The sequence below is a fragment of the Gossypium arboreum genome, chromosome 13, assembly GCF_025698485.1.
Source record: "Gossypium arboreum isolate Shixiya-1 chromosome 13, ASM2569848v2, whole genome shotgun sequence".
NCBI classification, from domain to species: domain Eukaryota; kingdom Viridiplantae; phylum Streptophyta; class Magnoliopsida; order Malvales; family Malvaceae; genus Gossypium; species Gossypium arboreum.
The window spans coordinates 43418934-43431054 of record NC_069082.1 but is presented as its reverse complement, the minus strand read 5'-3'; positions in this window follow the sequence as shown (position 1 = coordinate 43431054).

Here is a 12121-nt window from a genome sequence, read left to right as displayed (position 1 = left end):
TATTTAAGCTATAAATATCTTCATTTCAAATGTAATAATTTATTACTTTTATATAATGACGACATGATTTAAATTTGTCTTATAAAAACATAAATTATACCTATGCAATAGAGTTTTTTATATAAAATAATTAAAATGCTTATTGTATGTAAAATTCATTATTCTATGATATTATATGAAATGACAAAATATCTTTTATTTATTATTATATTATATTATAAATTTGCAATGCTTATGAATATATTTTCAAAAAAAATAAAAATAAAGAATTATCATTTATTTTTATTTTAAGTAAGATCACAAACTTATATTAATTATGAATGTTTATTATGTCTGCTCAGTTATAAATTTGAGCTTTTTTCGGGTTTTGGGTCAGACCTCAAGCTCAAGCCAAACTAATCTCAAGCTTGGATTTGTTATCGGCTAGGGCTTTCTTGAGCTCGAATTTTTTCGAGCTTGATTTTGTTACGGGCTCAGATCGACATAGGCAGGCTTTCAAGTTTGAGTTTATTTTGTCAACTCTACTAAATAGAGCCTATTGATAAGCATATGTTGAGTATTTTTGAAAAGTCGATGTGAGTTTCCATCCCACATTTGATCTTCCCAAGATAAGATTAACCCATAATTTTTCTTTATTGACCTTATATATTGTGATTTGATTTTCATGAAGAAAGAAGGCAAGCCTAAGAACGAAAATTCTGGCTTGAAGTTTGGTGTAGTCTTAAAGCCTCTACAAGTGACAAAAGGTCCCCTATGATGTCTTTAATGATGGCTGCCCTTTTAATAATGTTTTGCTCAGTCTGCTAGAGATGCATAAACAAAGTTCCCCACTAACAAATTAGTGGTTCGTGTCAAACTGTGACTTACCGAAGGTAAGTGAACAAGAGGTCTAAATCTTGGGGTGGTCCTTTCGAAAGACGGTACAATATTTTCAATCAAATCCTCGAGCTTTTGGATAGTTTCCAGATGATCTTGGATGGGTTTTGTTAAAACCATCTTATTTTTCACTTTCCAAATGATCCAAAGCACGCAAGTAAATGTGATTTAAAATTTATTGACTTCTAAATTGCTAAAGTTAATGGTGAGTAACTATTGGGAGATTTACCTTGATATGGATGAAAGAGTAAATTGTTCGACTATTAGTGAGAGAGAGCAACCAAACTAGATACATCGTGAAAATTAGCATTGTAATATCCTGATTTTGGGCCTAGTCGGAATAGTGGTTTCGTGACCACAAAATCCGAGATAGAAATAATTATTTTATGATTATTTTGAGGTCTATGATATGATTGCATGATTGTGTGAAAATTTCGTGAAGAAATTTTATGCATAAAGTGCTTAAATTGAAATTAGGGACTAAACTCGAATAATTTGTAAAACTTGCATTCTAGAAGTTTCTAGTATGAAATTGTTTTGAAATATTAATTAGGAGGTCTTAAATAGCAATTTTACCAATTTCTAAGTCTATGGACAAAAATTGGACATGGATGGAATTTTTGGAAAGTTTAGTAGTAAGGGTATTTTGGTCATTTAGGGGTAAAATGAATTAAAATACAAAATTAAAAGCCAATTTTGCTCATCTTCAACCCCATGGCCGAATATAGCAAGGAGAAACCATGGATAGGGTTTTTCAAGCTTCCAAGCTCGATTGTAAGTCTATTCTAGCCCCGTTTTTCAAGTTCTTTACGTTTTTAGAGTCCCGGTAGCTCGATTAAGCTTATGCTAGCAATAATTTAACCTAGGGTTTATATTTGGAAAAATAATCATAGGTGAAATTTGTGTATTTTGGTGTTTTATGATAGAGTATGAGGTTTTAAATTATGTTAGACAACTTGTGCTACTCGGTTTTAAGCGAAAACTAGCAAAAGGGCTTAATCGGTAAAAATACCTAATAGTCATAAGTACATGTTAGAGTGAGAATTTAATGTTGCCATAGAAGGGAAAAATGATCAGCATGTCATAAAACATAAGAAAATAGGCTGAATTTTAATTTACGAGCTTTGAGGCAAAAGTGTAAATATGCAAAAGTTTAGGGGCAAAACTGTAATTTTGCCAAAATATGATTTTGGGTCAATTTGAATAATGTGAGTCCTAATTAGACTATATTTTAAATGATAGAGAAAGGAAAACTAAAATTCGGGCTAAAATGGGGAAAATACCAAGTTGTGGACGAAATGATAAAAGTAGCCATTTTCGCATACGAGGTAAGTTCATGCGTAAATGTAGTAACATAATTGTCATTTTAAGCAATTTAATATTGTTTATATGATATGATGCTGATTATTATCATGAAATATTATGCTTTGTGGTTATTGTTGAATAATATGTAATTGTGTGAATTACTTGATGAGTATGAACTATCACTGAAGTATCAATTTCAATATTCCGTGGAAGATGGCAAAGATGTGTGATCGAGGAAAACGCCCGTTTGAACCTTAGGAATAGATTAGGATACAAGTGACATGTCACTAGGATGGTTGAGCATCCGAACTCGTTGAGTTGAGTCCGAGTTCACTTATGGATGCAAATGTCCGAACTCGTTGAGTTGAGTCCGAGTTTGTGAGATGTAACTAGGCATCCGAACTCGTTGTGTTGAGTCTGAGTTCACTCATGGATGCGAACGCCCGAGCTCGTTGAGTTGAGTCCGAGTTCGCTTATGGGCGAGTTACATAGTAGCTTGGCTACATATGTGGCACTTATGTGCAAACTTTCCATGTATCCGAATTATATTCCGATATGTTCAACGGGTAAAATTTTACTCAAGCGGAGGAATACTCGAGATGAAAGGGACGTATTGGTAAGTGTTGTGAAATTAATACTTTGAACAGGTATGTACTTAACCCTCGGGTTGAAAACTCGATATAACAACAATATGGTAAGATGATAAATGAAAATGTGATATGAATGTCTCGGTGATGATTATGCAAATGATGTTTTATGTTTGCTTATATAGTTATGTTACTTGCTATTTGCATGTGAACTTACTAAGCATTTATGCTTACTCCCTCCTTTTCATTCCTTGTAGTGTTGACAAGCCAGCTCGGAAATCGAAAACGGTCGGAGGCACGCTCACACTATCCGTATACCATCTTGGCATAATGGCTTGTTATTTTGAGTATGGCATGTATAGCATTATAATCATTTTGTGTATATGGTCTTATGATATGGATATTGAGTGGTATGGAAATGCTTGGTAATGATTAGCCATTGGAATGGCTAATCATGATCATATTTGGTGTTATGTATGCTAAATTGCTAGCTAATCCATGGAAACCATGAAATAGGTAAAATTTATCATAAAATAGATTCAGACAGCAGCAGTAATGTGAGTTTGAAAAATCACTAAAAATAGTAGAGATACAATATTAGATGATGAATAATATATGTAATTGAAGAATTATGAGTCTATTTTCATATGGATGGAACAAAACAGGTATATGAGTTTTATTTTATGAGATGTTTAAATTTTTGTGAAACAGGGCCAGAGCAATTTCTGGATCCCCTGTTCTGAATTTGGAAATTCACCATAAATTGTTCAAAGATAATTAGAAGTCATAATTTATATGTACAGATTCCCTATTGAGTCTAGTTTTATTAGAAGCAAACGGTATAGTCATTGAAAATCTGTACAGGGAGATATTTGATTCGTAATACATAGAGGTCAGAGTAGTCAAACTCTGAAACAGGGGAGGCTTTAACTAATAAACTGTACTAATTTGCTTTATCACAAATTCTATAAAAAAATTAGTAAATAGATATATGAGTTTAGTTTCAGGGAAAATTTATAGAATTGGATTTCGAGTTTCGTAACTCGAGATATGAATTTTTAAGAGACTATGACGCAGATTGTTAGCTTGACTGAAAATTTTAAAAATAAATTGTTTAAGCTGTTTAAGTAATGAATTAAGTCTATTAACACCTCGTGTTCGACTCCGGCGACGGTCTCGGGTACGGGGCGTTACAAGCATCCAACAAAATGATGATCCAAGGGTTTAGCATCTTTTAAGGCATAGAGGGAAAAGATTCTCACTCATCATGTTGTGTCTTGAAAGTTCAAGTTTTACATGGAGATAATTGTTACAAATTTTCCATAGAAATAAGATAAGTTTGAAAGGCAGTTTAAGCTTTCATAAGACTATCCATTTTTTATTATTGAAGCTCATGTTTGGGTTAGCAATATGAAATTATTTCCAAAGGAAAATATAGGTGTTATTAATATAGAAATATCTTCTAGGGTCATCCCTTCAAACAACATTATCTTCCCCCCCCCCAAAAAAAAACACCTCTTACCCATTCCCGAGACTAGGACCAGGCACGAGGCATTACCAGACACATACTTGGACATTTTCAAAAAAATATAGGTCATAAAATTTCGTTCCAAATTTAAAACCAATCAGACAACATCTTAGTGTCCTTATTATGGGCCTACGAGAAAACATACATTGAGAATGGTCTGGAATCAAACCGAGAACTTGAGAAAGTTCCTAGAAAATTTGCTAGGTTAAGCCTCACATGCCTGTGTGGAGGCAATGCACACGCCCGTGTACTTTGGGACATGCCTGTGTCCTCTACCCATGTGGGCTTTATTGAATTTATTTTTCATATCGAACCTACAACGGTTTTCAGCCAAGCACACGCCTGTGTCCTTCACATGGCCTTGACACACCTGTGTGGTTGCCCGTGCCCAAAAACTCGAGCATTCTGTTTATGACGTCAGCATGCATTTAGGGGCACACGGCCAAGACACACACCCGTGTGCTAGGCTGCACCCTCCACACGGTTGAGACACACGGCCGTGTCTCTACCCGTGTGTTTACTACCATGCATTCTGACTTAAAAATTTTAGGTGCAGGGGACACACGAACGGACTACACGCCCATAGGGCTATCCATGTGTCATACAAGGCCTAGACACATGCCCGTGTGTCTACCCGTGTAGACCTTATTGGGGCATTTTCGAAGCTTTTAGTCACCCTCTAATATTCATATCCACTTATAGTTTTCAATAACACTTAACAAGGTCTAATTATACTCTTAAATGACCTTAATATGCCTCATTGCAAACCTCATCTCATCAGTTTTTATACATGCTAGGTTAACCCCTTTTGTATTAAGGATTTCTATGTCTTATAACACGATTAAGCTTGTCTCGTTATCTTAACTCATTGCCAAATTGTGGCCAAACCACCCCATGTGATTTGGTCATATTGTATATGACTAATTGTAACACACCATATTTAATCATCACAAGAACATTGGAACATAACATGCACAATTTGGTAGGTCATAGCCTACACCAAAATGAGCCAATTCCCCTGGCCTTATACAAGTGAATATGTATACTTTTATAAGCCTTCATATTGGCTAATCAAATGACACATATAACAAAATAAAAAAAGCCCTATACATGCCATTGAACAAAATAAGAGTATTTATATACCAAAGCTAGACAAGATGATAGTGTGTTGATTCTCCAACCGTTTCCCAATCTTCGCAAGTCCACGAGCTCTGTAAGATAGGGAAAAGAGAGGGGTAAGCATTTACATTCTTAGTAAGCCCGAATAACTGAAAAGTAAACTTACCGATTAATTAGCATGCATCCATATTAAGCAATAAAACCAACAAGCATGAAATAGTTTCCCTATCACATGCACTCAATCGACAAGTTAGTTCCATAACAATACACCATGTAATTTGTCTTAGATGAGCTCATCATCCAACATTTTCATTTTTTCATCTCATGTTAATCTCGTGGAGTTTCTCAGAAATCTCGATGGATTATCCATTTATCATCAAGTCATAAGAGCGATCATCTCAAGTACGCGCTCCCGTGAACCTCACATCATACGGCGGGATTACCAGTCCAGGCTAAATCCCCCGTAATGTAAACTCATAGGGTGATGTCGGGATTACCAGTCTAGGCTAAATCCCTTATGGCGACAAACACCCTTAATGAGCTCGGATCTGAATTACCAGTCCAGGCTAAATTCAGACCTTAATTACCCGTCTGGGCTAAATCCATAATGCACATATATTCTTCGGGAGGCTCAATCACTCAAGGAACACCCGTACGGGCTAGATCCTTTCTATATTTGAGATCAACGGATTACCCTTTCAGGCTAAATCCTTTTCTGCAACACATGCAGGGTCTCAAGTCATGTAAGCCATGGTTTATCCATCGAATTTCCCTTTTGACTTCAACCGGGACATTTATTATCATATTATTATTATTAACACATTTAGTGGATTTTCATGCCATCACTATAATCAATTATCATAAATTCATAAAATATGCAATTAGACATATTAATAGTTTACTTAAAGTTATTTGAACTTACCTGGTACTCCTTTCGGTTTCGCGTTTCGGTTATTCTGAAACTTTTCGTTTTCCTCGATCGACCCCTGGAATTTATTCCTCGAGGTCTATAACAATAAAAATGAATCAATAATGCCTCACATTATTCTTTTCGAGTCTAAATTTCACCCCCGGGCAAAACGATCATTTTGCCCCTAACCTTTTACATTATTTACTATTTAGTCCCTAGGCTCGTATGATGAAATGCATGAAATTTCTACATTACCCAAGCTTAGTCAAAAGTTTTTAAATTGCAAATTGAAAAAGGACTATGAATAAAATTGTAACATGTTGGAAAGTGAGGAATTTCCCGGTTGAGCCTTCAGAATAGAAACGATACGAATGATCTATTGTGAGGTCACGTGTATAGTACTAAGTGCAGGCTACTATGCGTACCCGATAACTTCGATCACGTGTGTAGTACTAAGTGCAGGCTACTACGTGTATCAGGCTACTATGCGTACTAGATAGCCTTATCTACAAGTGTGAAAATATGTGCAAGCAACTGAGTATCAGTTATTATTCCAAAGAGTTCAACGGGAAAATCGATTAAGTAAAAATACATGTGAACATGATTATATGATGAATAAGTGTAGGTATATGTTTATGAAAATTATGAGCAATGTGCTCGATATTTGAGTGAACTTCGATATGACAAAATGGATTAAATGAAATTATGTAAGAGTGAATTTTAGTAGTAAAATAGTGTTGGATAGCAGCAGTTGTGTGACTTTGAAAATTCACTAAAAATTTTGTAATTTGAATTAAATTTCAAAAAGGTTATGGAATTAAATATTAATGAGTCTATTTTCATATAAAAGAAACAAGGGGAGAAAACGAGTCCTATATTATGTGATATTCTAATTTTTGTGAGACAGTATCAGAATGAATTCAAGATCCCCTATTCTGACTTGGAAAAATTGTTAAAAATGGTAAATAATTAATTATGAGTTATAATTTATATGAATAGAATCTTCAATGAGTATACTTTCATGAGGAATGGACAGGAACATCATTCGAGTCCCGAAATATGAGATAAATAATTTTTAGTGAAGAGAGGTCAGAACTATTGGACAGCAAAACAGGGGAAACTTTAATGAATAAACTGTACTAATTGTCTACACCAAAAATTCTGAAAATTTTATGGAAGAAAGCTATATGAATCTAGTTTCAAGGAAAATTAACAAAATTAAATTTGGAGTTTTTTAGCTTCAGATATGAATGATTTAGTAAATGTAACTCGATAAAATAGCTTAACCTGAACATGTGTAATTGTACAATTATAGTGTTTTATCTTGAAAAGCATGTTAGTAATTACTTATTAATTTCATATGGACTTACTAAGCATAAATCTTACCCATTCTCTCCATTTCTTTAGTATTGGTAGGTGGGCTCGGGGTTGGAGATCGTCGGAGGCAAAATCACACTATCAAACTATCATTTTTGGGAGAATTAATTCAAATATTAGAAATATCAAGTGAGTGGCATGTATAGGAAGTTGTTTGTAATATGTATTATTATTATGATTTTGACGATACGTATCAGTCTGCATTGAGTTATCGTATATGATCATGAGATGTGGTCCTTATCCATAATGGTTTATAAGTTTAATTAATCATGCCATGTCCTATATTTTGATGTGATGATATAGTTAGCTTTGTTTGTTATGCATGATTGGTAATACATCAGGTAAGTTAAATGCAAGCCAGTGGATCATGAATTAAATGGAAATGAGTAATGTTGCCTTGAATATGAATGTTTAATGGACAAATTGGTAACTACGTTATGATGGTATAAAATGTGAATAAGATTTAGCATGTCTAGTTCTAGTTAATGTAAGAATGTATATTATATACAGGATGGTAAGCAAATATGTTTAAAGTGAAAGACATGTTATTGCATGATTATGGATGTGTAAGTGCTCATTTGTGCCACGTTATTTGTCTTTAAATATGAGTCTATGCATGTGTTCAAAAAGTTTTGAATTAAATGAAATTTTATGGCTCGATTTTCGTCTATGTGTATGGTTAAGTCTGGTAATGCCTCGTACTTTGTTCCGGCCTTGGATACGGGTAAGGGGTGTTACAAATTGTGTTGGCATAAAATTGATAGATGAATTGAAAATTTATAAGTGCTTATGTGTTGATGTTTTATATTTTATAAACTGTTGATGATTTTTGGTATGAGCTTACTAAGCTTTTGAAAGCTTATTTTGTGTGTGTTTTCACTGTTTTATAGATATCGAAGCTACTGTGAGCTCGAGAATCATTGAGGATTGTCACCACACTATCGAACCTCATTTTGGTACCTATGAAAATGTATATATATTAAAGTATGGCATGTATAGGCTAGAAGAGTTTTGGTTAGGTTTTGTAATGTATTTATCATGCCATGTGATATGGCTAGTTTATGTTTGAACTTAAGGTTGGAAATGTTATATGATATGTGAGGCATTGTGAATTATATGGTCTGTTTTGAATGACCAAAAGAAATGGTCAATGTTGATAAGTTTTAGTAAGTTTTGAGCTTGAGATTGAATGATGTATTGAAACATATGTTTTGGTATGAATTTAGTTTAGTTTTTAGTATGTTTTGGTTGATGAATTGAGATTGGAATATATTGATAATGTAAAGGTATGATTAATGTATGTTTTGGAATAGAGATTGGCTGAAATTGGTGTACAAAATATGCTTAGTTTGATGTTGTAGGTTTGACCCAATTGGGGTGGCAAGTTGAATATTCAAATGGCCTATTTTTGTCCACACGGGCAGGGACACGGGCGTGTGTCTTAGCCGTGTGCGACACACGGCTACGTTCCACGGCCGTGTGTCCCCTGGGGTATCCTACAATTATAAGTTAGGCTTGAGCACAACCAAGGCACACGGGCGTGTGGCTAGGTGTGTGGCCCAAGTCAGATTCAACCACGGCCAAGGCACACGGGCGTGTCTTGTGGCCGTGTGAGCAAGTCAGTATGTATGCCTTGTTTTGACACGACCTGGATACATGGGCGAGTCAAATGCTGTGTAAGGCACACGGCTTATTCACACGGGCGTGTGACCTATACTTCTTTGAAAATGTTTAAGTTTTGGAAAAAAATTGTATGAGTTCGGTTTAGTCCCGAATCCTTTCTAATGCATGTTTTAGGTCTCGATGACATATATAAGGGACTCTATATTGATATTTGATCTTTGATGCTCTGATGGTTATAAAAAGTATGTTAAATGTTTCGGTTTGTTTGGTAATGCCTTTAACCCTAGTCCGGTGACGCATACGGGTTAGGGGTGTTACATCAGAAATTTGCCCATTGAATTTATTTGAAATATCGATGGATACGTAGGTAGTACACTCGAAGTGTACAAATCAGAAATTCGTTAAATCATAATCAGGGTTACTCATTAGAGTACATAATCAGGAAGCACTCTTTCGAGTCATATATCAGGAATGCTCCTATGAGCCATGTAATAGGAAGCTTATCCGGGCTAAATCAGGAAACTCATAATAGTTTAAAACGGGAAGTTCACAAAGAACTTTTAATAAGAAAACTCACGAAGAGCCTATCAAGAATTCTCACAAAGAGTCATGTAACAGGAGCTCTGGATAGCCATATATCAAGGAGTTCAGGTCATAAAATTTCATTTAATTCAAAACTTTTTGAACACATGCATAACAAACAAAGCTAACTATATCATCACATCAAAACATAGGACATGGCACGATTAATTAAACTTATAAACCATAATGGATAAGGACCACATCTCATGATTTTATCCGATAACTCAATGCAGACTGATACGTATGGTCAAAATCATAATAAAAATACATATCACAAACCAACTTCCTATACATGCCACTCACTTGATATTTCTAATATTTGAATTAATTTTACCAAAAATGATAGTTTGATAGTGTGATTTTACCTCCGACGATCTCCAACCCCGAGCCGACCTGCCAATACTAAAGAAATAGAGAGGATGGGTAAGCTTTACACTTAGTAAGTTCATATGAAAATAATAAGCAATTACTACCATGCTTTTCAAGATAAAACACTATAATTGTACAATTACACATATTCAGAGACAGCTGTTTTTCGGAGTCCGGTGTTAAAAAAATCATATCTCAAGTTAAAAAACTCAAAATCCAATTCCGTAAATTTTATATGAAACTAGACTCATATGTATACTTACTAATTTTTTTCTAGAATTTTTGGTCGGGCCATTTAGTACAGTTTATTAGTTAAATTCTCCCCTGTTTCAGGGTATGACTACTCTGACCCCTGTGCACTACAAACCGAATTTCTCCTTGTACAGAATTCTAACGACCATGCCTTTTATTTACCTTAAAATTATATTCAATAAGGAATCCATGCATGTAAGGTATGACTCTCAATAATTTTTTTACAATTTATGGTGAATTTCTAAAATCACAACAGGGGATCTCAAATTCGTTCAGACCCTGTTTCACAAGAATTCAAATAAGAATTCAAATATCACACAATATAGAATTCTTTTGCTTGCTTTGTTTCTTTCATGTGAAAATAGACTCATTAAGCTTTATTTCCATAATTTGTTTTTAAATTTAATTCAACTTAAACAATTTTTGGTGAATTTTAAAAGTCATGCATTGCTGCTGTCTAATACTGTTTTACTACTAAAGTTCACTTTTACACAATTTCACTTAACCCATTCCATTTTACCGAGGTTCGCTCAAATATTGAGCATATTGCTCATAAATTCAAATAAACATATACTTGCACTTGTTCATCACATAATCACTTTCACATGTATTTTCATTTAATCGATTTCCCGTTGAACTCATCGGAACAGAACGCTCATAAAGAGCTGCGTTTGTGTCCGCAACATATGTAGGATCACAACTGATCGCATAACAGGACGCTCATAAAGAGCTGTGTTTGTGTCTGTAACATATGCAGGATCATAACCGATTAATAAACATGACACTTATAAAGAGCTATGTTTGTGTCCGAGCTATATGCAACATATGCAAGACTACAACCATTTCAGGAAATCTAGTAATCCATCGAATTTCATTTATTTAAACGGGACTAACATTTTTTGGGCATTATCATTTATTGGGCTTTGTCAGATATGTCTTCAATGTCATATATATATAATATTTATACAATTCACAAGCACAACATTCAATTCAAGTATACAATTATACATAATTTAGTTACATGAACTTACCTCGATAATTGTTTGTGTACGTAGAATCTACTAATCCAACATTTTTCTCTTTTCCTCGTTCTAACTCTGAATTTGGTCTATCCGGATGTATACGAGTAAATTTAACATCAATTTAATATAATTCATACTCAATTTAGTCCAATTCTCATTTTAGGAAAAATTACCATTTTGCCCTAAACTTTTAATTAATGACGATTTCATCCCTAGGCTCGGAAAATGAAATTCATGCAATTTAATCCTTATTCCAAGCCTAGCAAAATTTTCACAAGTAACATTTACAGCCCATGTATTTCACAAAATTTTGAATTATTCCATAAATTTTACAACTTTACAACTTAGTCCCTAATTCACATTTTCACCAAAATTCACTTTACAAAAGTTGTTTATCTATCAATAACCTTTCATTTTCTACGATAAATTTCAAAATTCTAGCATATTCATTCATGAAAAAATTTCTACATTGATAACTCTTCAAATTAATCCCCAAAATAGCTAGATTAGGTTATCCCGATCCAAAAAATATAAAAAATACTAAAAACGGGACTTGAATACTTACCTAATT